Source organism: Macaca thibetana, chromosome 4 (genome assembly GCF_024542745.1).
Source record: "Macaca thibetana thibetana isolate TM-01 chromosome 4, ASM2454274v1, whole genome shotgun sequence".
Classification (NCBI taxonomy): domain Eukaryota; kingdom Metazoa; phylum Chordata; class Mammalia; order Primates; family Cercopithecidae; genus Macaca; species Macaca thibetana.
The window spans coordinates 68,149,046-68,173,136 of record NC_065581.1 but is presented as its reverse complement, the minus strand read 5'-3'; the positions used below and the strand labels follow the sequence as shown (position 1 = coordinate 68,173,136).

Genomic DNA, 24,091 nt, shown 5'->3' with positions numbered 1-24,091 from the left:
TGTAAATGCCAGAATTCCCACGTGTTGTAGGAGGGACCCAGGGCAAGGTAATTGAATCATGGGGGCTAGTCTTTCCCACGCTATTCTCATTATAGTTAGTAAGTCTCATGAGATCTGATGGGTTTTGAGGGGTTTCCACTTTTGCTTCTTCATTTTCTCTCGCTGCCACCATGTAAGAAGTGCCTTTTGCCTCCCACCATGATTCTAAGGCCTCCCCAGCCATATGAACTGTAAGTCCAGTTAAACATCTTTTCCCTCCCAGTCTCGGGTATGTCTTAAGCAGCAGTGTGAAAACCGACTAACACAGGAGACAAATGATGAAATATTCAGGGATATAGGAGCATTTTGGTTCTAAGTTCAGAGGGGAAATGTGTGTGTGTGTACACATATATAAAGGGCAAAGAGAATAAATGGGGTAAAATGTTACCATTTGAATCTGGACAGGAGATTCAATGGTGGAAGAGAGTACTGTATTAATACAGTTTCCTTCATTTCATTCTTGCTTCCATTTACAAAAATGAATAAAAAATGAGAACACTTGTAACCATTCAATAAGACAATTATAATAAAAAGAATTTTTTAAAAAATTATCCCTGTATCCACACTATGAAGATCAGTTTCTTCATTTCGAAATACAAATACCACCATCTACTATATTCAGGTAACTGCTATGAGTATCAAAGGACAAAATACATATAATGAAAGCACTCTATAACTACAAATCACTTGCATAGAACAAGTCCTTTTCTCTGTATCCCATACTTTTCCTTGCTAATTTCACCTGCTACTGTTAAGAGTCCATAAGATACCAAACCTTTAACTCCAAAAATCTACATTTCCTTAGTCATGCAATTCCACTGACTATGTTATAAAATCGTTTTTCAAATAATGTTTTATCATAATCGTTTTAAGGAGAAATCACACTTTAAAAATACACATTAATTACTGGATACTTGTCAAGATGAGAAAAACAAGAAAGGACTTTTTAAAATAAGAAAATGTGGCGTATCTCTAGCCTTCATCCCTTCTCCAAGCAACACATTTTTTTTTTTTTTTTTATTTGAGATGGAGTCTTACACTATCGCCCAGGCTGGAATGCAGTGGCATGATCTCGGCTCACTGCAACCTCCACTTCCCGGTTCAAGGGATTTTCCTGCCTCAGCCTCCCAAGTAGCTGGGATTACAGATGCCCGCCACCATGCCCAGCTAATTGTTTGTATTTTTAGTAGAGACAGGGTTGGACCATTTGGCCAGGCCGGTCTCAAACTCCTGACCTTGTGATTCGCCCACCTTGGCCTCCCAAAGTGCTGGGATTATAGGTATGAGCCACTGTGCTCAGCCCCAAGCATCACATTCTTATAACCAACTTGGATAATGCCAATTAAACATATCCAAGATGGAATTCATTTCTCCATTCAGCCCTTCCCTCTCTCTTCCTCCCTCCAACATTGCTTTTCCACACTCCCCCAACTTAGTTGGTGATGTAAGGGGAGAAATAAGAATGTCATTCTTGCTCCTCTCTTTCTTTCATTATCCTTAACCATTTAATCAAGCAAATATCTTGATTATTTTATCTTCTCTTTTCAAATTCATGACTTTACCCTCATCCCAGCTGGACCTCTGCCCCAATTCAGGATCTCATTAGCTACAATGTCCTCCTAGTTCCAAACACTGCTTCTCAGATTCATTAACCCATCAGATAAAATTAAATTTAATATGCATACGTACACATGTGTGCATGCCTGGTTACCAGTAAACAATACAATTTTTTAAGTCAGAAGGGGAAAAAAAACACCAAAAAAATTGGAAGGGGAGCTTGTGGAGCTTGTGGGGAGGAGGGAATAATAATAAAAGTCATTTTATTTTAGTCATTGCTGCTATAAAAATCTGCTCTGTGAAAACCGTCATGTGACAATTCATCTAACTTTTTCCTTTCCTAATGAACAGCACTAAAATAGACATATAATATAAACTTCCTGAAATTCCATATATTATTTTCTCATCCTCGAGTATTTAATCTTCTAAGAGAATATACCCAGGAAAAATAAGAATCAATTCTTAAATATGCCACGCTAGTAAAATGTATTGTTTTTTTTAAATACTCCTGGTTTCTATCTGAATGGCATAACCAGAAACAAAACCACCTAAAAATGTGATCTGAAAATGTGTTAGCAGTGACATCAGCAAGATGATGGAAAAGGAAGCCCGTGGCTTTACTTCCTCCCACAGAAGCACTGAATAAACATCTATACACAGATCAATTTCCTCTGAGAGAAAGCCAGAAACTGGCTGAGTCTCCTATACATGGGACAACTGAGAAAACATCCACATCCAAACAGGTAGAGAAAGTTTAGACACACTTGCACACAAACCCCTCCCTGTGCACTCTGCCAAACAATCACGAAGGAATCCCCAACACCCAGCTTCTAACTAAGGAGTGAAGGGTTGGAACACGCATATAGTGACCCAACTTTTGCAGTTCTCTTAGAGGATCTGGTTCCTAAATCACCTAGCTCTAAGAGCAACAGGGTCTTGGTATTCATGAGTTTTTCTGAACTGTGGACAACAAGAGACAGTGCAGCCTAAATAAGTGTGCAGGCATCTGCCACAGATCCTCTCTCCAGCTTAGTGTGGAATGAATGGGAGATAAGCCCTGGCTCTCAGCTTCTCCGGAAAGACAGAATGAACTGCAACACACATCTAACACACTAATCTTCCCACCTGCATCTCAAGAAACTGGCTTCTAACTCATCTAGCAGAACCTGGCACACCCTAATTCCTGGAGACCAGTAAGAAAGAACAAAGAGTGTAGTTTGGACACACAAAAAGATTTTAGAGGTACCTAGAAACTGGCTGGCCTAACTGGTAAGAATCATCTACACAACACCAGTCTCGCAAGACTAGTAGAGGCAGTAGTCTTATCTAACGCACAGAAGCCAAAACCAAGAGTAAGGGAAATAAAGAAACAGAGAAATATGTTCCAGATAAAAGAACCATGTAAATTTTCAGAAACTGACCCTAAGGAAATGATATGTAATTTACCCAACAAGGAATTTCGAAAAATGGTCATAAAGATGATCACTGAGCTCAACAGAGCAATGCATAAACAAACTGAGAACTCAACCCCGTGACAGAACATATTTTGAAAGCACCAAACAGAAATTATACAAATGAAAAAACATAATAACTGAACCAAAAAGTCAGAAGATGAGTCCAGTAACAGACTAGATCAAGCAGAAGAAAAGATCAGTGAACTCAAAGAGGTCACTAGAAATCATCCAATCTGAAAAGCAAAAGTAAAAAAGAATGAAAAAGAGTAAAGACAGCTGAAGGCAGGGGCCTCCAACCCCCAGGCCACAGACCAATACAGATATTGGTCTGCAGCCTATTAGGAACCAGGCCACACAGCAGGAGATGAGTGGTGGGCGAGTAAGCAAAGTTGAGTTCCACCACCCCTCAGATCAGCAGTGGCATGAGATTCTCATAAAAGCACAAACTGTTGTGAACTGCACATGCAAGGGATCCAGGGCACATGCTCCTTATGAGAATCTAATGCCTGTCACTGTCTCCCATCACCCTCAGATGGGACCACATAGCTGCAGGAAAACAAGCTCAGGGCTCCCATTTATTCTACATTATGGTGAGTATGTAGTAATAATAGAAATTAAGTGCTCAATACATTCATGTTTATAGCAGCACAATTCGCAATTGCAAAAATGTGGATCAAATGCCCATCAACAAGTAGATAAACTGCGGTATGTATATGTATGATGGAATACAACTGAGCCATAGAAAGGAATGAATTAATGGCATTCGCAGCAACCTGGATGTGATTGGAGACCATTATTCTAAGTGAAGTAATTCAGGAATGGAAATTACGCTCCCACTCATAAGTGGGAGCTAAGCTATGAGGATTCAAAGGCATAAGAAAGATACAATGGACTTTGAGGACTGGGGGAGAAGGGTGGGAAAGGGGTGAGGGATAAAAGACTACAAATTGGGTTTAGTGCTCGAGTGATGACAGTACACCAAAATCTTACAAATCACACTAAAGAACTTACTCATGTAACCAAATACCACTTGTTCCCCCAAAACCTATGGAAATTAAAATAAAACAGAAATAAAGTGCACAATAAATGTAATGCACTTGAATCATCCCAAAACCCTCCACCTCTCCCACCTACCCTACTCCACCACCCCGAGTCCATGGAAAAACTGTCTTCCACAAGACCGGTCCCTGGTGCCAAAAAAGTTGGGGACTGCTGGCTGACTTAAGGGACTTAAGTGAAGCCATCACAATACAGGCATTATCAGAGTTGCAAAAAAAGAGAAAGAAAAGGACTAAAAACACATTCAAAGACATAATGGCTGAAAACTTCCCATGCCTGGGAAAGAAAATACAAATCCAGATTCAGGAAGACAAATTGATACCAAATAGGATTACTCCAAAGAAACCCACACAGGCCAGATGTGGTGGCTCATGCCCATAATCCCAACACTTTGGGAGGCCAACACAGCTGGATTGAGCCCAGGAGTTTGAGACTAGCCTGGGCAACATGGAAAAACACTGTCTCCACACAAAATACAAAATTAGCCTGGCATGCTGGCAAGTGCTTGTGGTCGCAGCAACTAGGGTGACTGAGGTAGGAGGTCCTGAGCCTAGGGAGGTCAAGGCTACAGTGAGCCATGATCACACCACTGCGCTCCAGCCTGGGCAACACAGTAAGATCCTGTCTCAAAAAAAAAAAAAAAAAAAAAAAAAAAAACAGGAAAAAAAAAAAAACCCACACAGAGGCAATACATTATCATCAAATTGTCAAAAATTAAAGACAGAGAGGATTTTGCAAGCAGTAAGAAAGAAAGAAGCAACTTGCTAAGTACAGGGGAATCTCTGTATCTTATTAGATTTTTGAACAGAAACCTTGCAGGCTGAAGGGAATAGAATTATATATGCAAAGTGCTGAAAGAAAAAAAAAATTGTCAGCCAAGAATACTATACCCAGCAATCCTGTCCTCTAAAGCTGAAGGGGCGATAAAGGTGTTCTCAGACCAATAAAAGCCGGGGTGCTTTATCACCACTATACCTGCCTTGCAAGCATGCTAAAGGTTGTTCTTCAAGTTGAAATGAAAAGATGCTAAACAACAACATATATGTTTTTTGTTTTTTATACCAAAAAAAGTATAAAACTTGTTAGTAAAGTTAAATATACAGGCAAAATAAAAAGAATATTTTATTACTATAACAGTGAAGTTAATTATAATCCTAGTATAAAACCTAAAAGACAAAAGTACTAAAAATAACTCTAAATTATCTTAAATACATAATACAATAGATCTAAATTGTGACTCAATAACATATAATTTGAGGGTAAGGAAGGTAAAAATGAGAGCTCCCGCATGGAAAGAAGTTAAGCTGTTATCAGCTTAACACGGATAATGATAAGATATTTGATACAAGTCTTCTGGTAACTACAAAAAAAAACACCTATAGAAGTTACACAAAGAATCATAACATTATAAAAAAGCAACAAGACAACAGGAGAGAAAAAGGACAAAATAACTACAAAACAAACAGAAAACAGTTAACGAAACAGCAACAGTAAATCCTTGTCAATAATTACTTTAAATGTAAATGGACTAAACTCTCCAATAAAAAGATACAGTAGCTAAATAAATTTTTTTTAAAAATCCAACTACACATTGTCTACAAGAAACTAATTTTAGATTCAAGGACACACATAGGCTGAAAGTGAAGGAATAGAAAAGAATAGTCCATGCAAATGGTACCCAAAAAAGTGGCTATATTTACATCAAAGTACACTGTAAGTCAAAAACTGTCTCTAGAGACAAAAAAGGTCATTACACAATGACAAAAGGATCAATTCAACAAGAAGATGTAACAATTGTAAACAAATACACACCCAACATCAGAGCACCCAAGTATATAAAGCAATTACTGACAGAACTGAAAGAAGAAACTGATAGCAATACCGTAAAAGTAGAAGACTTCAGTACCTCATTTTCAATAATAGACAGGACATCCAGACAAAAAAATTAATAAAGAAACAGGGGGCTTGAACAACACTACACACCAAATAAACTTGACAAGCCTATACAGAACTTTCTACTCAACAGAAGAATATACGTTCTTTTCAAGTGTACATAAAATATTCTCCAGGACAGATCACATTAGGTCACCAAACAAGTCTTAACAAATTTAAGAAGTCCAAAATAACATCATCAAGTACCTTGTCCAACAACAATGGAATTGCACTAGATAACAACAAGAACATGGGAAAATTCACAAATACTAAATAACTCACTCTTGAACAACCACTAGGTCAAACAGTAAATCAAAAGAGAATTTTTTAAATATCTCAGGATAAACAAAAACAAAAAGAGAACAAACCAAAACTTACGTGATACAGCAAAAGCAGTAATAGGAAATTTTGTAGTGATAAATGCCTGTATTAAAAAATCTCAAAATAACCTAACTATACACCTCAAGGAGTTAGAATAAGAACAGACTTAACCCAAAGTTAGCAGAAGAAAGGAAGTAAAAAACCATAGATAAATCAAATAAAGCATAGAAAAACCACAGGAAAAAAAATCAACAAAACTAAGAATTGGTTGTTGAAAAAATAAAGTTGACAAACTCCTAGGCAGACTAAGATAAAGAGAGAGAAGACTCAAAATCAGAAATGAAAGAGGAAGCATTACAAAGGATATCTCTGAAATATAAAAAATCACAGGATGGGTGCAGCAGCTCACGCCTGTAATTCCAGCACTTTGGGAAGTCGAGGTGGGTGGATCATTTGAGGTCAGAAGTTCAAGACCAGCCTGACCAACATGGTGACACCCCATCTCTACTAAAAATACAAAAAATTATTCAGGTGTGGTGGCACATGCCTGTAATCTCAGCTACTCAGGAGGCTGAGGAAAGAATCGCTTGAACCCGGAAGGCAGAGGTTGCAGTGAACCGAGATTGCGCCACTGCACTCCAGCCTAGGTGACAGAGTGAGATTCTGTCTCCAAAAAAAAAAAGGAAAGAAAAGAAATAAAAAAATAAGGAACTACTAATAAACAACTAGGTGCCAATAAATAAATTGAATAACCTAAAGGAAACAGATAAATTCCTAGGAACATAAAACCTATCAAGACTGAATCAAGAAGAAACAGAATCTCCTGAACAGTCAAATTACAAATACAGATGAAAGCAGCAATCAATAACCTCTTAACAAAAAAAAATCCAAGACTAGATGGCTTCACAGCTGAATCCTACCAAACACTCAAAGAAGAATTAACACCAACCCCTCTTAAAGTTTCCCAAAAAATAGAAGTACAGGGAGTATCTCCAAATTCATAGTATGAAGCCAGTATCACTCTCAGGACAGTACCAAAGCTGGACAAAGACGCCACAAGGAAAGAAAGCTGTAAGCCAACATCTCTGATGAGCACACATGCAAAAATCTTCAATAAAATACTAGCAAACCAAATTCAACAACACATTAAAAAGATAATACACTTTGACCAAGTGGGATTTTCCCCTGGGATATAAGGTTGGCTTAACATACACAAATCAATCAAGGTGATTACCCCTCATTAACAGAATGAATGACACAAGCCACATGATCATCTCAATAAATGAACAAAAAAGCATTTGACAAAAGTTCGACATCTTTTCATAATAAAAACTTTCAACAGAACTATAGAAGGAAACTTCCTCAACATAATAAAGGCCATTTATGAAAAACCCAAAGCAAACATCATAATCTGTGGGGGAGAACTGAAAGCTTTTCTTCCAAGATCTGGTACGAGAAAAGGATATCTATTCTCACCACTTCTATTGAACACAGAATCGGAAATATTAGCAAGACCAATCAGACAAAAGATATAAACAGCATCCAAATCAGAAAGGAAAAGGTAAACTTATCCTTATTTGCAGAAAACATAATCCTTTATGTAGAAAATACTAATGACTCCATTAAAATAAATAAATAAATATATATATATTAGGCCAGGTGAGGGTCCTAGCATTTTGGGAGGACGAGGCAGGTGGATCACCGGAGGTCAAGAGTTCGAGACCAGCCTGCCAAACGTGGTGAAACTCTGTCTCTACTAAAAACACAAAAATTGGCCAGGCATGGTGGCAGGCGCCCGTAATCCCAGCTACTTAGGAGGCTGAGGCAGGAGAATCGCTTGAACCCGGGAGGCAGAGGTTGCAGTGAGCAGAGATCGCACCCATGCACTCCAGCCTGGGCAACAAGAGTCAAACTCCGTCTCAAAAAAAAAAAAAAAAAAAGAGCTAATAAATGAATTCAGTAAAGTAGAATACAAAATCAACATACAAAAATCAGCTGCATTTATTTATACCAATAGTGATCGATCTGAAAGAGAAAACAGAATAAAAGAATAAAATACAGTCAGGCTGTACATAATGACCTTTCAATCAATGACAGACCACATTTACAGTGATAGTTCCATGAAATTATTATGGAAATAAAAAATTCCTATTGCCTAGAGACACTGTAATTATTGTGACATGGTAGCACAACATATTACTAACATGTCTGTGGTAATGTTGGTGTAAATAAGCCTACTACACTGCCAGTCGAATAAAAGTACAGCACATACAATTATGTACTTGATAATAAATGACTACGGTACTGGTTTATGTATTTACTATACTTTTTACTGTTAATTTAGAATGTACTCCTTCTACTTATTAAAAAAAGTTAACTGTGAAACAGCCTCAGGTAGGCCCTTCAGGAGGTATTCCAGAAGATGGCATTATTACTATAGGAAATGACAGCTCCATGTGCGTTACTGCCCTTGAAGACCTTCCATGGGGTAAGATGTGAAGGTGAAAGAGGGATACTAAAAATCCTGAACCTGTGGAGTCCTAGGCTAATATGGGTGTTTGCGTCTTAGTTTTGAACAAAAAAGCTTAAAAAGTAAAAAAGCAATAATAACAAAAACTTACAGAATAAGGATATAAAGAAAATTGTTGTATAGCTGTACAATGTGTGTCTTAAACTATTACAAGAGTCAAGAAGTTTAAAAAATTTTTTAAGTTTTTAAAGTTACAGTAAGCTAAGGTTAATTTATTAAACAATAAATGTTAATATAAATTTATTCTAGCCTAAGTGTACAGTGTTTACAAAGCCTACATTAATGTCTTACGCCTTCACATTCAGTCACTATTCACTCACTGACTTACCCAGAGCAACTGACAATTCTGCAAGCTCCATTCATGGTAAGTGCCCTGTATGTGTGTACCGTTTTTAATCTTTTTTTTTTTTTTTTTTTGAGATGGAGTCTCGCTCTGTCACCAGACTGGAGTGCAGTGACACAATCTCGGCTCACTGCAACCTCCACCTCCCGGGTTCAAGCGATTCTCCTACCTCAGCCTCCCGAGTAGCTGGGACAATGGGTGCATGCCACCGTGCCCAGCTAATTTTTGTATTTTTAGTAGAGATAGGGTTTCACCATGTTGGCCAGGATGGTCTCTATCTCTTGACCTCATGATCCACCCACCTCAGCCTCCCAAAGTGCTGGGATTACAGGTGTGAGCCACCGCACCCAGCCGTTTTTTACCTTTTATAGCAATTTGTACTGTACCTTTTCCAGGTTTAATTGTTTTGATATATAAACACCATGTGCTACAATTGCCTACAGTATTCAGTACAGTAACACGCTATACAGGTTTGTCGCCTAGGAGCAACAGGCTATACCATGACAGCCAAGATGCAGAGACAGCTAGTTTGTGTGGGTACACTCTGAGTTTCCCACGATGATGAAATCACCTAATGACTCATCTCTCAGAATTTACCCCATCATTAAGTAATGAATGACTGAAGTTAGGAATAAACCTAACCAGGGAATGAAAGATATGTACCCTGAAAACTATAAAACACTGATTTAAAAAAAAAATTGAAGACAAATGGAACGATACCTTGTGTTCATGAATTGGAAGAATTATATTGTTAAAATGTCCATGCTACCTAAAACAATATACAAACAAATGCAATTCCAATGACATTTTTCACAGAAATAGAAAAAAACTGTAAAATCTGTATGAAACCACAAAAGGCCCCAAGTAGTCAAAACAATCTTAAGAAAGAAAAATAAGGTTGGAGGCATCACACTTCTTGATTTCAAATCATATTATAGGATGGGTGCAGTGGCTCACACCTGTAATCCCAACACTTTGGGAAACTGAGCCAGGAGGATTACTTGTGCCCAGGAGCTTGAGATCAGCCTGGGCAAAACAGACCTGTCTCTACAAAAAATTTCAAAATTAACCAGGCATGCTGGCACACACCTGCAGTCGCAGGCTCAGGTGGGAGGAACTTGAGCCAGGGAAGTCAAGGCTACAATGAGCCATGATCATGCTACTGTATTCTAGCATGGGCAACAGAGCAACAGCCTGTCTCAAAAGAAAAAAAAAAAGTATTATAAAGCTAGAGTAATCAAAACAATATGGTATGGGCATAAAAATAGACACAGACTAATGAAACAGCATAGAAAGCCAGAAATAAATCCAAGCACATATGGTCAAGTAATTCCTGACAAGCCTGCCAAGAAGACACAATGGCGGAAGTACACTCTCTTCAATAAACAGGGTTGGGAAAACTAAATATCTAATGCAAAAGAATGAAACTGGACCCTTATACCACACACACACACACACACACACACACACACACACACCCCTCCTTAGAAGAAAATATAGCGAAAACCTCCTTCATACTGATTGACAACGATTTAGAGCTATCACAGAAAAAGCTCAAGCCACAAAAGCAAAAATAAGTGGGACTACATCAAACTAAAAGTCTTTTGCAATGCAAAGGAAACAATCAACAAAATGAAAAGGCAGCCTACAGATTGGGACAAAATATTTGCAAACCGTATCTCTGTTAAGAAGTTAATATCTAAAAAAATTTTTAAAACTTATTAGCAAAAAACGAAACCAAAAAAACACTTTTAAAAAAACAGGCAAAGGACCTGAATAGACATTTTTCCAAAGAAGGCATAAAAATGGCCAACACGGCCGGGCGCAGTGGCTCACGCCTGTAATCCCAGCACTTTGGGAAGCTGAGGCGGGTGGATCACGAGGTCAGGAGATCGAGACCATCCTGGCGAACATGGTGAAACCCCATCTCTACTAAAAATACAAAAAAATTAGCCGGGCGTGGTGGCGGGCACCTGTAGTCCCAACTGCTCGGGAGGCTGAGGCAGGAGAATGGCGTAAGCCCAGGACGCGGAGGTTGCAATGAGCCGAGATCGCGCCACTGCACTCCAGCCTGGGTGACAGAGTGAGACTCCGTCTCAAAAATAAATATAAATAAATAAATAAATGTTTAAAATGTGTTACATTAACAATGTTAGGTTTCAGATGTCTATTTTCAAGTTTTTTAAATGGCAAAATAGTTTGCTTTTGAAAATAACTATTTAGTTTGCTTTTCACAAAGGCAACAGTAAAAGGCCTTTACTGCTATGTTACTTAAGAGATCACGCTCTCAATAGCTTTCAGGCTGACTTTCAACATAGATCAATTTCGCCTATCATTCCTTTTAGCTAAAAAAAAAAAAAAAAAAGTTAATGAGGATAATATAAAAGTTTTATTTAGGATTACTAATTTAAGATTAACATCCTTTATTACTGAAATAATAAATCACATTCATGAAAAGAGAAAGAATGGACACAAGTGAATACATTCAGAGATGATGTTTATTCATTTTGTTAAACAAATCAAGCTCAAATGTTCCATGCTTATGTGATGAAAATATGACAAAATCTCATGAATCCAAATTCCAGTACATCATAATTGGAATAAAGTTACTCTAATAGTATAAAAACTAATTTATAACAAGAGAAACCATTAATGTCAAAAGCAGCTGATAAACAAAAACTATTGCTAAAATCAAAGAAAAACCCAGAATAAGGAAAGACAAACATATGTGGCAAAATATAAAACAGCTATATTCCTAATCCTAAATTTTATTCTAACATCATTCTAATGACTAATGATTAAATTCCAGAAACTATATTAAACATTGGTTTATTCGATATATCCTGGGGCTATACATTAGCAACTCATTTATTCTACTTCCTCTTTTACTTGTGAATTCTAGATCCCATTATTATTTGACCATATATTCATGCCAAAAATCTAACAATACATGTAACACAAAATAATTCAGAAAATGGTGTGGGCATCTTAATCTGGATTAATAGAGAGCGCCATCTGGTGGTACAATGAAAGTTTAATATATTTTTTCATTTGTTTAAAGGCATGTATTAAATACAAATAGGGTTATGCAATTCTCAAAAATCGTAATTATGCAAATATTTTCAGTGTACAGAAAAGCAGAGAGAAAATTTGCCAACAAAACAACCAAAAATATGAACCCACTTTACCTCTTTAACCTCTATATAACATGATGGTTTACCAGAGAGCAGCTAGATAAAATATGCCAGTTTACTATGGTATGTCTACTTCACATGAACCAATGACAAGTTCAAAAAATGTATTATTAACAAACACGATCTTCACTAAAAACAAGAAGTTAGTTGACTGGTTTTAACTTAAGATAAAAATCTAGTTGGGGGGAAAGGACTTATTTTTACTCTAAGACTTCATTTTTTTGTTTCTCTTGTATCATATAAAACCAGAGCAATAAACCCCAACAATAAATGTTTCTCTAAAAAAATCAAAATTGGATCCACCAACTTCATTGTCAAAAATCCTGATATATCATGAGGCCAAAATATGAACAGAATGATGAAGTTTGGTACCTCTCTTTCCCTTTTGGTGTTTCTAATTATCCCATTATCCAAGACTTTCTTCTCTTCCTAACCACCAAGTGCTGTCATTCTGCCCCATTCAAGCCTTCATTTCTTGGTAGAAATGCCAGACTGTCATACTTTACACAATCATAATGGACTGAGTTCATGAAGTAGTTACCCACTAAAGGCAGTGTAACAGCTCTTCTACAAAGAACAACCTGGGTTTGCTTTATCAATCAGACGCTTACGGCTATGGAACTGTAGACAAATTTTATAGGCTTCTCTAAAACCTCAGTTTCCACACTAAAAAAATACAGAAAGTTGATCTATACCTTGTAGGTTCAGGGCCTTTGAAATTAAAGGGCGTGAAATACATAACTACCTGGCACAAAGAACGCTATACCTGTCACTCCCCTCCCTTTTACTGACAAGGCCATTCTGCCACTCCTTAAACACTTTAAGTAATAGAATGTTTCCTACTCGCTGTCTACTCCAACTATGTGCAGTTATATTAGTTAGAAAATTCTCTTGGCCGGGCGCGGTGGCTCAAGCCTGTAATCCCAGCACTTTGGGAGACCGAGACGGGCGGATCACGAGGTCGGAAGATCGAGACCATCCTGGCTAACACGGTGAAACCCCGTCTCTACTAAAAAAAATACAAAAAAAACTAGCCGGGCGAAGTGGCGGGTGCCTGTAGTCCCAGCTACTCGGGAGGCTGAGGCAGGAGAATGGCGTGAACCCGAGAGGAGGAGCTTGCAGTGAGCTGAGATCCGGCCACTGCACTCCAGCCTGGGTGACAGAGCAAGACTCCGTCTCAAAAAAAAAAAAAAAAAAAAAAAAATTCTCTCAAACTGGCAAGAAAATGCCAAGAGTTCAATGAAAAGATCATAATGGCCCCGGCGTGGCGGCTCACACCTATAATCCCAACAGTTTGGGTGGCCGAGGCAGAGGGATCGCCTGAGGTCAGGAGTTTGAGACCAGTCTGGCCAACATGATGAAACCCCACCTCTACTAAAACTACAAAAAAATCAGCTGGGCATGGTGGCGGGCACCTGTAATCCCAGCTACTTGGGAGGCTGAGGCAGGAGAATCGCTTGAACCCAGGAGGTGGAAGTTGCAGTGACCCAAGATCATACCACTTCACTCCAGTCTGGGCAACAGAGCAAGACTCTGTCTAAAAAAAGAAGAAAAAAGAAAAAAAAAATCATAATGAACTGAAATAGTTGGAGAAAATTTCATTCAAAAAACATTCCATAAATGCAGTATAACTTTGAACTGGGCCTGGAAAGATGGATGAGATTTGGAGGACGGGGAAAGACTCAGAAGCTTAATTGTTCATTCACTCATTCATTGACTCACTGTCATCAAAAATGTGGCTAATGCTTACTGTGTGCCAAGAACTTTCTAGGTACTGGGTATCCTGAGGGAAATAAAACAGATGAGAGTCTGCCATCATGAACTACACATCGCAAGAGAGCAGGACAGAGACAAGTTAGATGTTTGTCTTTGGATGCCTGCCTATTCAATTAATAGCACGTTTCAGCTTGAAGTGGAAAAATTAACTAAAACAATCAATGTCTCTGTATATTAGAACTGCTGCTTAAAAGTTTTGATGTAAGGAGAAGCAGAAACTGATAGCTAAAATGATACTCTGAATTAGCTGCAGAGTCTAACTACTTTCTTGTCTTTCAAGCTCACAAATAATGGATATGGTTGACTAATCCCACTTAATGTCTTTGATATCAGTAACAATGAAAACTGCCATATCAAGATTTTTAACAAATACAATTGTGGAACATATTAGCTTTGTTTGCATTTTAGCAGGAAGAATAAACTCAAAGACTAAGGCAAATTCTGTACCAGTTTGACAACAGCAAACTATAATTACGTAAACAGATGTTTTCACCATTCTATGAAATGGAATGAGATGTTATTTGAAACACAGACAATTTAAATAACTTGCTGCAGAATATAACCAAACGTTTTGACTTGAAAAAAATCTGTGATATTAGCAGTCAGCAAAGTAACATCAAATTTACATATGAAGAGCACAGCACATCACAGGAGATTTCCTCTATAAGTTGATTCAGACTTCAGAGAATCAGGAGGAGTAATGGATTAACTTGTTTTGTATCATTCACTTAGCAGTATCAAGCTTTCACTGCAACAGAAGGGTACTAGTAACATCAATAGTTTTCATTTTCCCCTGTATTTTGTTAGTAGCTCTAAAAATCACAAGAGGACAGATGTTATAAATAAATTTAAATATAACTATTCTCTTCAATGAGCCCAGGAAAAATGTAAGTTTCAATAAAAAGAAACAAGGGGTTTAAAAGTAATTTTCTTTTCATACCTTTTTTCTATTAAAATACTATATTGAGTTCTGTTTTCTAATCAAAATATGAAGGAACATACATTGAAATTTGCCCAATCGACTAAAGCAACTTTAAATCCAAACAAAATATATAACACATTCCTGAAAAAACTGGAAATCAAGATATGGAAAACAAACTAGGTGAGAGCCTTACAATGAACTCAGCTTACTGTCCAGGGAAAGTGTCCAGGCCATGGCAAAGGGAAGATAAATCCAGGGGCAGCCCAGTGGCCTCCCTAATTCCAGGAAATGGATCTAGGAGTTCACAAAGACTAAGGTGGCTGAATTTCACAAGGCAGCATGCAAGAGGAGAGAGATGCACAGAGAGAAAACTCCTTAAATATGCAAAAGGTCATCACTTGAGTATTCAATTGAGTACTGATTGGTGCACGTGTGAGGAAACTACAGAAGGCAGGGAAAATCCCACCCAAAACAATTAGAGGAAACTAACTTGAAAACTTTATTATTAATGGATCATCAGATGTGGTATTCGGAAGAATTTTTGCCTCACTAATGGAAAAATTAATTCTATAAAGTCCTGTAGTCTCACCTAGTAAAGCTTAAAAGCAAGATCTGAAAAAGTCAGGCTATTTCCAAGTAACTTAACTGCATCCAAGAAAAAAGATGATAAATATTTATAAAAATACAAAAATATCAGGAACCGATAAACAAAATTCACCATATTAGCATTCAATTGAAAAGGGCTGGCTGAGCACAGTGGCTCACACCTGTAATCCCAGCACTTTCAGAGGCCAAGTCAGGCGGATCACTTGAGGTCAGTTCAAGACCAATCTGGCCAACATACAAACCCTGTCTCTACTAAAAATACAAAACTTAGTTGAGCATGGTGACAGGCATCTGTAATCCCAGCTCCCTGGGAGGCTGAAGCAGGAGAATCACTTGAGCCTGGGAGGCAGAGGTTGCAGTGAGCCAAGATCGTGTCACTGAACTCCAGCCTGGGTGACAGAGGGTGACTCTGTCTCCAAAAAAAAAACAGTCATGAAAAAAGGAAAACATAATCTATAAAAAGGAGGAAAGTCAATCAATTGAAACAAACCCTCAAATTACACTGATGATTGAATTAGCAGGCAAGGCACAAAATCCATTATCATTGACTTCTATATGTTCAAGAAGCTATAAGAAAGAGTGAACATGTGGCCAGGCACAGTGGCTCATGCATGTAATCCCAGTACTCTGGGAGGCCAAAGCAGGTGAACTGCTTGCACTCAGGATTTCGAGACCAGCCTGAGCAACAGGGCCGAGACCTGTCTCTATAACAAATACAAAAATAAACCAGGTGTGGTGGTGTGCACCTGTAGTCCCAGTTATTCAGGAGGCTGAGGTGGGAGGATGGCTTGAGCCTGGGAGGTTGCAGTGAGCTGAGATCACACCACTCAACTCCAGCCTGGGCAATAGAGCCAGACTCTGCCTCAAAAAAGAAAAAAGAAGAAGAAGAAGAAGAAAGAAAGGTTAAACATGTGAAGAGGCATGAAGTGCATGTGTGTGTGGACACAAAACACCCAAATCAAACTTCTATAAGATGCAAACTATAATGACTGGGATAAGAACTACACTGGACAGAATTAAGAGATGAGACAATCAAGAAGAAAAAACTGTTAAAAGGATGTGAAGACAAAGCAATAGCAACTATCTAAAATGAAACAAAGAATAAACAGACCCCCCTCAGAAAAAAAAAAATAAAAAAGCATATAACTGAGCTGTGCAGCAATTTCAGCAACCTAATTAACTTTTACTTGGAATCCCCAAATTAAGCGGGGGTGGCAAAAAAAGTAAAATAATTGCAGAATTTTTTCCAAATGCATTGAAAACTATAAACCCATAGAACCAAGAACCTCAAAGGAACCCCAAAGGCAGGTGAATCACTTGAGGCTAGGAGTTTGAGACCGGCCTGGCCAATGTGGTGAAACTCCGTCTCTACTAAAAACACCACTCCCTCCAATCCCAGGTGGCACAGCTCACAAAAAAAAAAAAAAAAAAAAAAAAAAAAAAAAAAAAAAAAAACATGAGGAAAGCTACCAAAAGACAATTCATAATCCAACTGATTAAAACTAAGCATAAACAGAAAAAAATCTTAAAAGAAGCTGGGGGAAAAGGCATTACGGACAAAGGAACATATAATGATGACAGATTTCTCACAAAATCAATGGAAACTCACAAACAGCAAAACACCTTAAAAGTACTGAAAGTAAAATAGTGTCAACCTAGAACTTTTTGCCATACTAAAACACATTTTGAAAACAAAGGTGAAATAAAGGTCAGGAAAGTAATCAATGAAGTAGGAGGAGGCAGAGCAAGAAGACCAAACAGAACCAATAATCATCTCCCCTGTAGGAACACCAAATTGAACAACTATCCACACAAGAAATCACCTTCATAAGAACCAAAGTATCTGGTTTTAATATCATATTGAGAAAAGGGGCACTGGTTAGGAAAGACAGTTTTGAATTGCCTACACCACCCGCCTCAACCCCCTGGGCAGCAGCTGTATGGCACGGAGAGAGAATCTGTGTGCTTGGGGAAGGGAGAGCACAGTGATTGTGGGACTCTACATTGAAACTCAGTCCTGCCAGTCATGGTGGGAAGTGACACAGGGCAGAAATCAGCTGGGGGCCAAGGAAGGAACTATTATACCAGCCCTAACCAGAGGAAAATCATCCATCCCAGCAGTAAGAACCTGAGTTCTGGCTAGGCCCACCAGTGCATGCTAAAGCACTCTGGGGTCTTAAATAAACTTGAAAGGCAGTCTTCGCCACAAGGACTGCAATTCCTAGGCAAGTCCTGGTGTTGTGCTGGGCTTGGAGCCAGTGGACTTGGGGTTCACGTGACCTAGAAAGACACCAGATCAGGCATGGTGGCTCACGCCTGTGATCCAGAGCCGGGTGGATCACTTGAGCTCAGGAGTTCAAGACCAGCCTGGGCAACATGGCAAAACCTGTCTCTACCAAAAACACAAAAAAATTAGCCAGGCATGATGGTGTGTGCCTGTAGTACCAGCTACTAGGGAGGCTGAGGTAGGAGGATTGCTTGAGCCTAGGAGGTGGAGGATGCAGTGAGCTGAGACACCAGCTGGGGCAGCCAAGGGAGTGCTTGCATCACCACTCCCCCAATCCCAGGTGCACAGCTCACAGCTCTAGGAGAGACTCCTTCCTTCTGCGTGAGGAGAGAAGAGGGGAGGGTAAAGAGGACTTTGTCTTGCAACTTGGATACCAACTTATCCTCAAGAGAATGGAGCACCAGGCAGAGTCCTGAGGCCCCCATTCCAGGACCTAGCTCCCCGATGACAATTCTAGACACACCCTGGGCCAGAAGGGAACCTACTACCTTGAAGGGAAGGACACAGTTCTGGCAGGATCCCTTACCTGCTGACTAAAGAGCCCTTGGGTCTTGAATAAATACCAGTAGGCAATACTTGCTGGTACTTGCTAGTAGCCAGGTAGAACTTGCTGCAGGTCTTGGGTAAGACCTAGTGCCATGCAGACTTCAAGCATGACCCAGCATGTTCACAGCTGTGCTGGCTATGGGGATAGACTCCTTCTCTATTAGGTCATTCTTGTGTTACTATAAATAAATATGTGAGGCTGGGTAATTTACAAAGAAAAGAGGTTTAGGCCGGGTGCCGTGGCTCACGCCTGTAATCCCAGCAATTTGGGAGGCCAAGGTGGGTGGATCACTTGAGGCCAGGTGTTTGAGACCGGCCAGCCAATATGGTGAAACTCAGTCTCTACTAAAAACACAAAAATTAGCCAGGCATGGTGGTACATACCTGTAATCACAGCTACTCTGGAGGCTGAGGCACAAGAATTGCTTGAACCTGCGAGGTGGAGGTTGCAGTGAACCGAGATCAAGCCACTACACTCCAGCCTGGATGACAGTGAGACCATCTCAAAAAAGAAAAGAGGTTTAATTGGTTCACTGTTCTGCAGGCTGTACAATTATGGCACCAGCATGTGCTTGGCTTCTGGGGAAGTCTCAGGGAGCTTTTACTCATGATAGAAGGTGAAGCAGGTGCTTGCAGGCTGTATGGCAAAAGAAGGAGCAAGGGGCAGAGGGAGGTGCCACACACTTTTAAATAATCATATCTCATGAGAACTCACTCACTATCTCAAAAACAGCACGAAGCTACAAGGAATCCATTCCTGTGACCCACAAACCTCCCACCAGGCCCCACCTCCAACATTGGGGATTACAACATCTCAACCCGAGACTTGGGTGTGACAAATATCCAAACCATATCACCTTCTGCTTGAGGAAAGGAAAGGGAATAATAAAGGGGACTTTGTCTTACAGCTTGGTTGCCAGCTAAGTCACAGTGGGGTGGAGCACCAAGCAGGCTCCTAGGATCCCGGATTCCAAGCCTTGGCTCCTGGATGGCATTTCTGGGCCCACCCTGGGCCAAAGAGGAGCCCACTGCCCTGAAGGGAGAGACCCAGGCCAGGCAACATTTGCTACAAACTCACTGAAGAGCCCTCGGGTCTTAAATGAACATCAGCAGTGGCGAGGCAGCACTCACCACAGGCCTTGGGCGGTGGGGGTCACAAGGAAAGACTCCTACTTGAAGAAAGGAGAGGAAGAACAGAAAGAACTTTGTCTTGCAGCTCGGATGTCAGCTCAGCCACAGCAGAACAGAGCATTAAGTAGATTCCTAAGATTCCTGACTCCAGGCCCTGGTTCTCAGACATTTCTGGACCCACCTTGGGCCAGTGGGGAGCTCACTGTCCTGAAGGGAAGATAAAAGCCAGGCTGGATTCACTACCTGCTGACTGAAGAGCCCTTGGGCCTTGAGTGAACATCAGTGGTAGCCAGGCAGTGGTCGCCACAGGTCCTGGGTAAGACTCAGTGCTATGCTGGTTTCAAGTCTAATCCAGCACAGTCCCAGTGGTGGTGGTCACATGGGTACTTGTTTCATCCCTCCCTCAGCCACAGGAGACTCTGCACGGAGAGAGAAACTCCATTTGTTTGGAGAAAAGTAAGGGAAGAAAACAAGAGTCTCTGCCTGGTAATCCAGGGGATTCTCTCAGATCTCACCTAAAACCACCAAAGCAGTACCTCTACTGGTCTGCAAGAGTCTGTGTTCCCCCTAATGCAGATGCAGCTGTAGTGAACAAAGACTTAGATCAGGACACTCAATTCCTTTGTATAGCTGGACAACCTTCCCAAGAAGGATGAGGACAAACAAGCCTAGACAGCAAAGACCACAATAAATATCTAACTCTTCAATGCCCAGACATCAACAAACATCCACAAGCATCAAGACCATCCAAGAAAACATGACCTCCCCAAATGAACTAAATAAGGCACAAATGATCAATCCCAGAGTGTCAGAGATATGTGACCTTCCAGGCAGAGAATTCTAAACAGCTGTTTTGACGCAGCTCAACAAAACTCAACATAACACTGAGAAGGAATTCAGAATTCTATCGGATCAATTTAACAAGAGATTGAAATAACTTAAAAATCAAGAAGAAATTCTGAACCTGAAAAATTCAACTGACATACTGAAGAATGCATCAGAGTCTCTCAACAGAATTGATCAAGCAGAAGAAATAATTCGTAAGCTTGAAGCAGGCTATTTCAAAATACAGTCAGAAGAGACAAAAGAATAAAAGGATAAAAAAGAATGAAGCATGCCTACGAAATCTAGAAAACAGTCCTAAAATGGCAAATCTAATAGTCAGTGGCCTAACAAGGAGGTAGAGAGATAGGGTAGAAGGCTGATTCAAAGGGATGATAACAGAGAATTTTCCAAACCTAGACAAAAATATCACAATTCAAAAGTACAGAGAGGTTACAGATTTAACCGAAATCAGACTACCTCAAGACATTTAATTACCAAATTTTTGAATGTCAAAGATAAAGGATGTTAAATGAAGATAAAAGAAACAAATAACATACAAAGGAGCTCTAATACATCTGGCAGCAGATGTCTCAGAGGAAACCTTACATGCCAGGAGAAAGTTTAAAGTGCTGGAGGAAAAAACTTTTATCCTAGAATAGTATATCCAGGGAAAATATCCTTCAAGTGAAGGAGAAATAGACATTGCCAGGCAAACAAAAGCTAAGAGATTTCATCAACACCAGACATGTTCTATAAGAAATGCTGAAGGAAGTTCTTCAATATGAAAGAAAAGGATGTTAACGAGCAATAAGAAATCATCTTAAAGTAAAAAGCTCACTGGTAATAGTAAGCACATTAAAAAAAAACAGAATATTGCAGCACTGTAATTGTGGTGTATAAACTGCTCATATCTTTAGCAGAAAGGCCAAGAGATGAACCTATCAAAAAATTACTACATCTTTTCAAGACACAGACAATGCAATAAGATAGAAATAACCAAAAGTTTAAAAGTGGAAGAGATGAACTTAAAGTGTAGAGGTTTTATTAGTTTTCTCTTTGCTTGTTTTTGCAATTAATATTAAGTTATCATCAGTTTAAAATAATGGATTATGTTATTTGCAAGCCTTATGGTAACATCAAGCCAAAAAAACCTACACAAGATACATAAAAAATAAAAAGCAATGAATTAAAACATACCACCAGAGAAAATCATCTTCATGAAAAGACGAGAAGCTGCCGGGCGTGGTGGCTCACGCCTGTAATCCCAGCACTTGGGGAGGTCAAGGCAGGCAAATCACAAGGTCAGGAGTTCGAGACCAGCCTGGCCAACATGGTGAAACCCCGTCTCTACTAAAAATACAAAAAATTTAGCTGGGCGTGGTGGCGGGCACCTGTAATCCCAGCTACTCGAGAGGCTGATGCAGGAGAATTGCTTGAACCCAGGAGGCGGAGGTTGCAGTGAGCCGAGATCGCGCGCGCCACTGCACTCCAGCCCCAGCAACAGTGTGAAACTCTGTCTCAAATGGAAAAAAAAAAAAAAAGGAAAAAAGGAAGAGAAGACCACAAAACAACCAGAAAAAACAAATAACAAATTGGCAGTATTAAGTCCTTACATATCAATAACATTGAATGTAAATGAATTAAACTCTCCAATCAAAAGACAAACAGTGGCTAAATGGATAAAAAAGCAACATCCAATGATCTATTGCCTACAAGAAACACACTTCACCTATAATAACACACAAAGACTGAAAATAAAGGGAGGGAAGAAGATAGTGCATGCAAATAGAAATCAAAAAAGAGCAGGAGTAGCTTATATGGGACAAAACAGATTTCAAGAGAAAAACTACAGAGATAAAGGTCATTTTATAATGATAAAGGGGTCAACTCAGCAAGATGATGTAACAATTGTAAATATATATGCACCCAACACTGTAAAACCCAAATATATAAAGCAAATATTATTAGAGCTAAAGACAAAGATAAAACCCAAGTTAACAGCTGGAGATTTCAATACCCCACTTTCAGCATTAGACAGATCATCCAGACAGAAAATTAACAAAGAAACATTGGACTTAATCTGAACTATAGACCAAAATGAACCTAACAGATATCTGCAAAACATTTCATCCAACAGCTGCAGAATACACATTCTTCTCCTCAGCACATGGATCATTTTCAAGGACAGACTATATGCTGAGTCACAAAACAACTCTTAAAATTCAAAAAAACTGAATTCACATCAAATATCTTCTCTGACCACGATAGAATAAAACTAGAAATCAGTAACAGGAAGAATTATGTATACTATACAAACATGGAAATTAAATAGTATTCTCCTGAACGGCCAAGGGATCAATGAAGAAATTTAAAAGGAAATTTTAAATGTCTTGAAACAAATAAAAATTAAAACACAACATACAAAAACCTGTAGGATAAGGCAAAAGCAGTACTAACAGAAAAGTTTATAGTAATAAGCGCCTACATTACAAAAGCAGAAGACTTCAAATAAATAACATAATGATGCAGCTTTAAACACTAGCAAAGCAAAGGCAAACCAAGCCCAAAATCAGGAGAAAAGAAATAATAAAGATCAGAGCAGAAATAAAAGAAATTGAAATAAAAAATACAAAAGATCAATGAAACAAAATGCTGGGTTTTTTTTTAAAGCTAAGCAAAAGATAAGCCAGACAAAGAAGAAAGAAGACACAAATAAATAAAATCAGAGATGAAAAAGGAGACATTACAACCAATACTGCCGAAATTCAAACGATCATTAGAGGCTACTATGAGAAACTATATGCCAATAAATTGGAAAAGCTAGATTAAATGGATAATTTCCTAGACACATACAATCTACCAAAATTAAACCACAAAGAAATCCAAAATCTAAATAGACTAATAACAAGAAATGAGATTGAAGCTGTAATACAAAGTATCCCAGCAAAGAAAAGTCCAGGACCCAATGGCTTCACTGCTGAATTCTATCATACATTTAAAGAAGAACTAATACCAATCCTACTCGAACTATTCTGACAAATAGAGGAGGAGGGAATACTTCCAACCTCATTCTACAAAGCTAGTATCACCCTGATACCAAAACCAGACAAAAACATCAAAGAAAAGGAAGTCAATATCCTGATGAACACTGATGCAAAATTCCTCAACAAAATACTAGCAAACCAAATTAAACAACATATTAAAAAGATCATTCATCATGATCAAGTGGGATTTATCCCAAGGATGCAATGATAGTTCAACATATGCCAAATAACCAATGTGATACATCATATCAACAGACCGAAGGACAAAAACCAAATAATCATTTCAACTGATACTGAAAAAGATTCTGATAAAATTCAACATCCCTTTATGATAGAAATCTCAAAAAAATGGAGTATGGAAGGAACATATCTCAACACAATAAAAGCCATATATGACACACCCCCAGCTAGTATCATACTGAATGGGGAAAAACTGAAAGCCTTTCCTCGAAGACCTGGAACAAGACAAGGATGCCCACTATCACTACTGTTATTCAACATAACAGTCAAACAATGTCTAGCTAG

The 24,091-nt window shown here is 38.9% G+C and overlaps 1 protein-coding gene across 5 annotated transcripts in view; it reads right to left on the bottom strand.

The window, feature by feature from the left end:
- The window catches only part of SMAP1 (small ArfGAP 1), a 428,466-nt gene that overhangs the window by 140,765 nt on the left and 263,610 nt on the right, over positions 1-24,091 (bottom strand). The window lies entirely within an intron of this gene.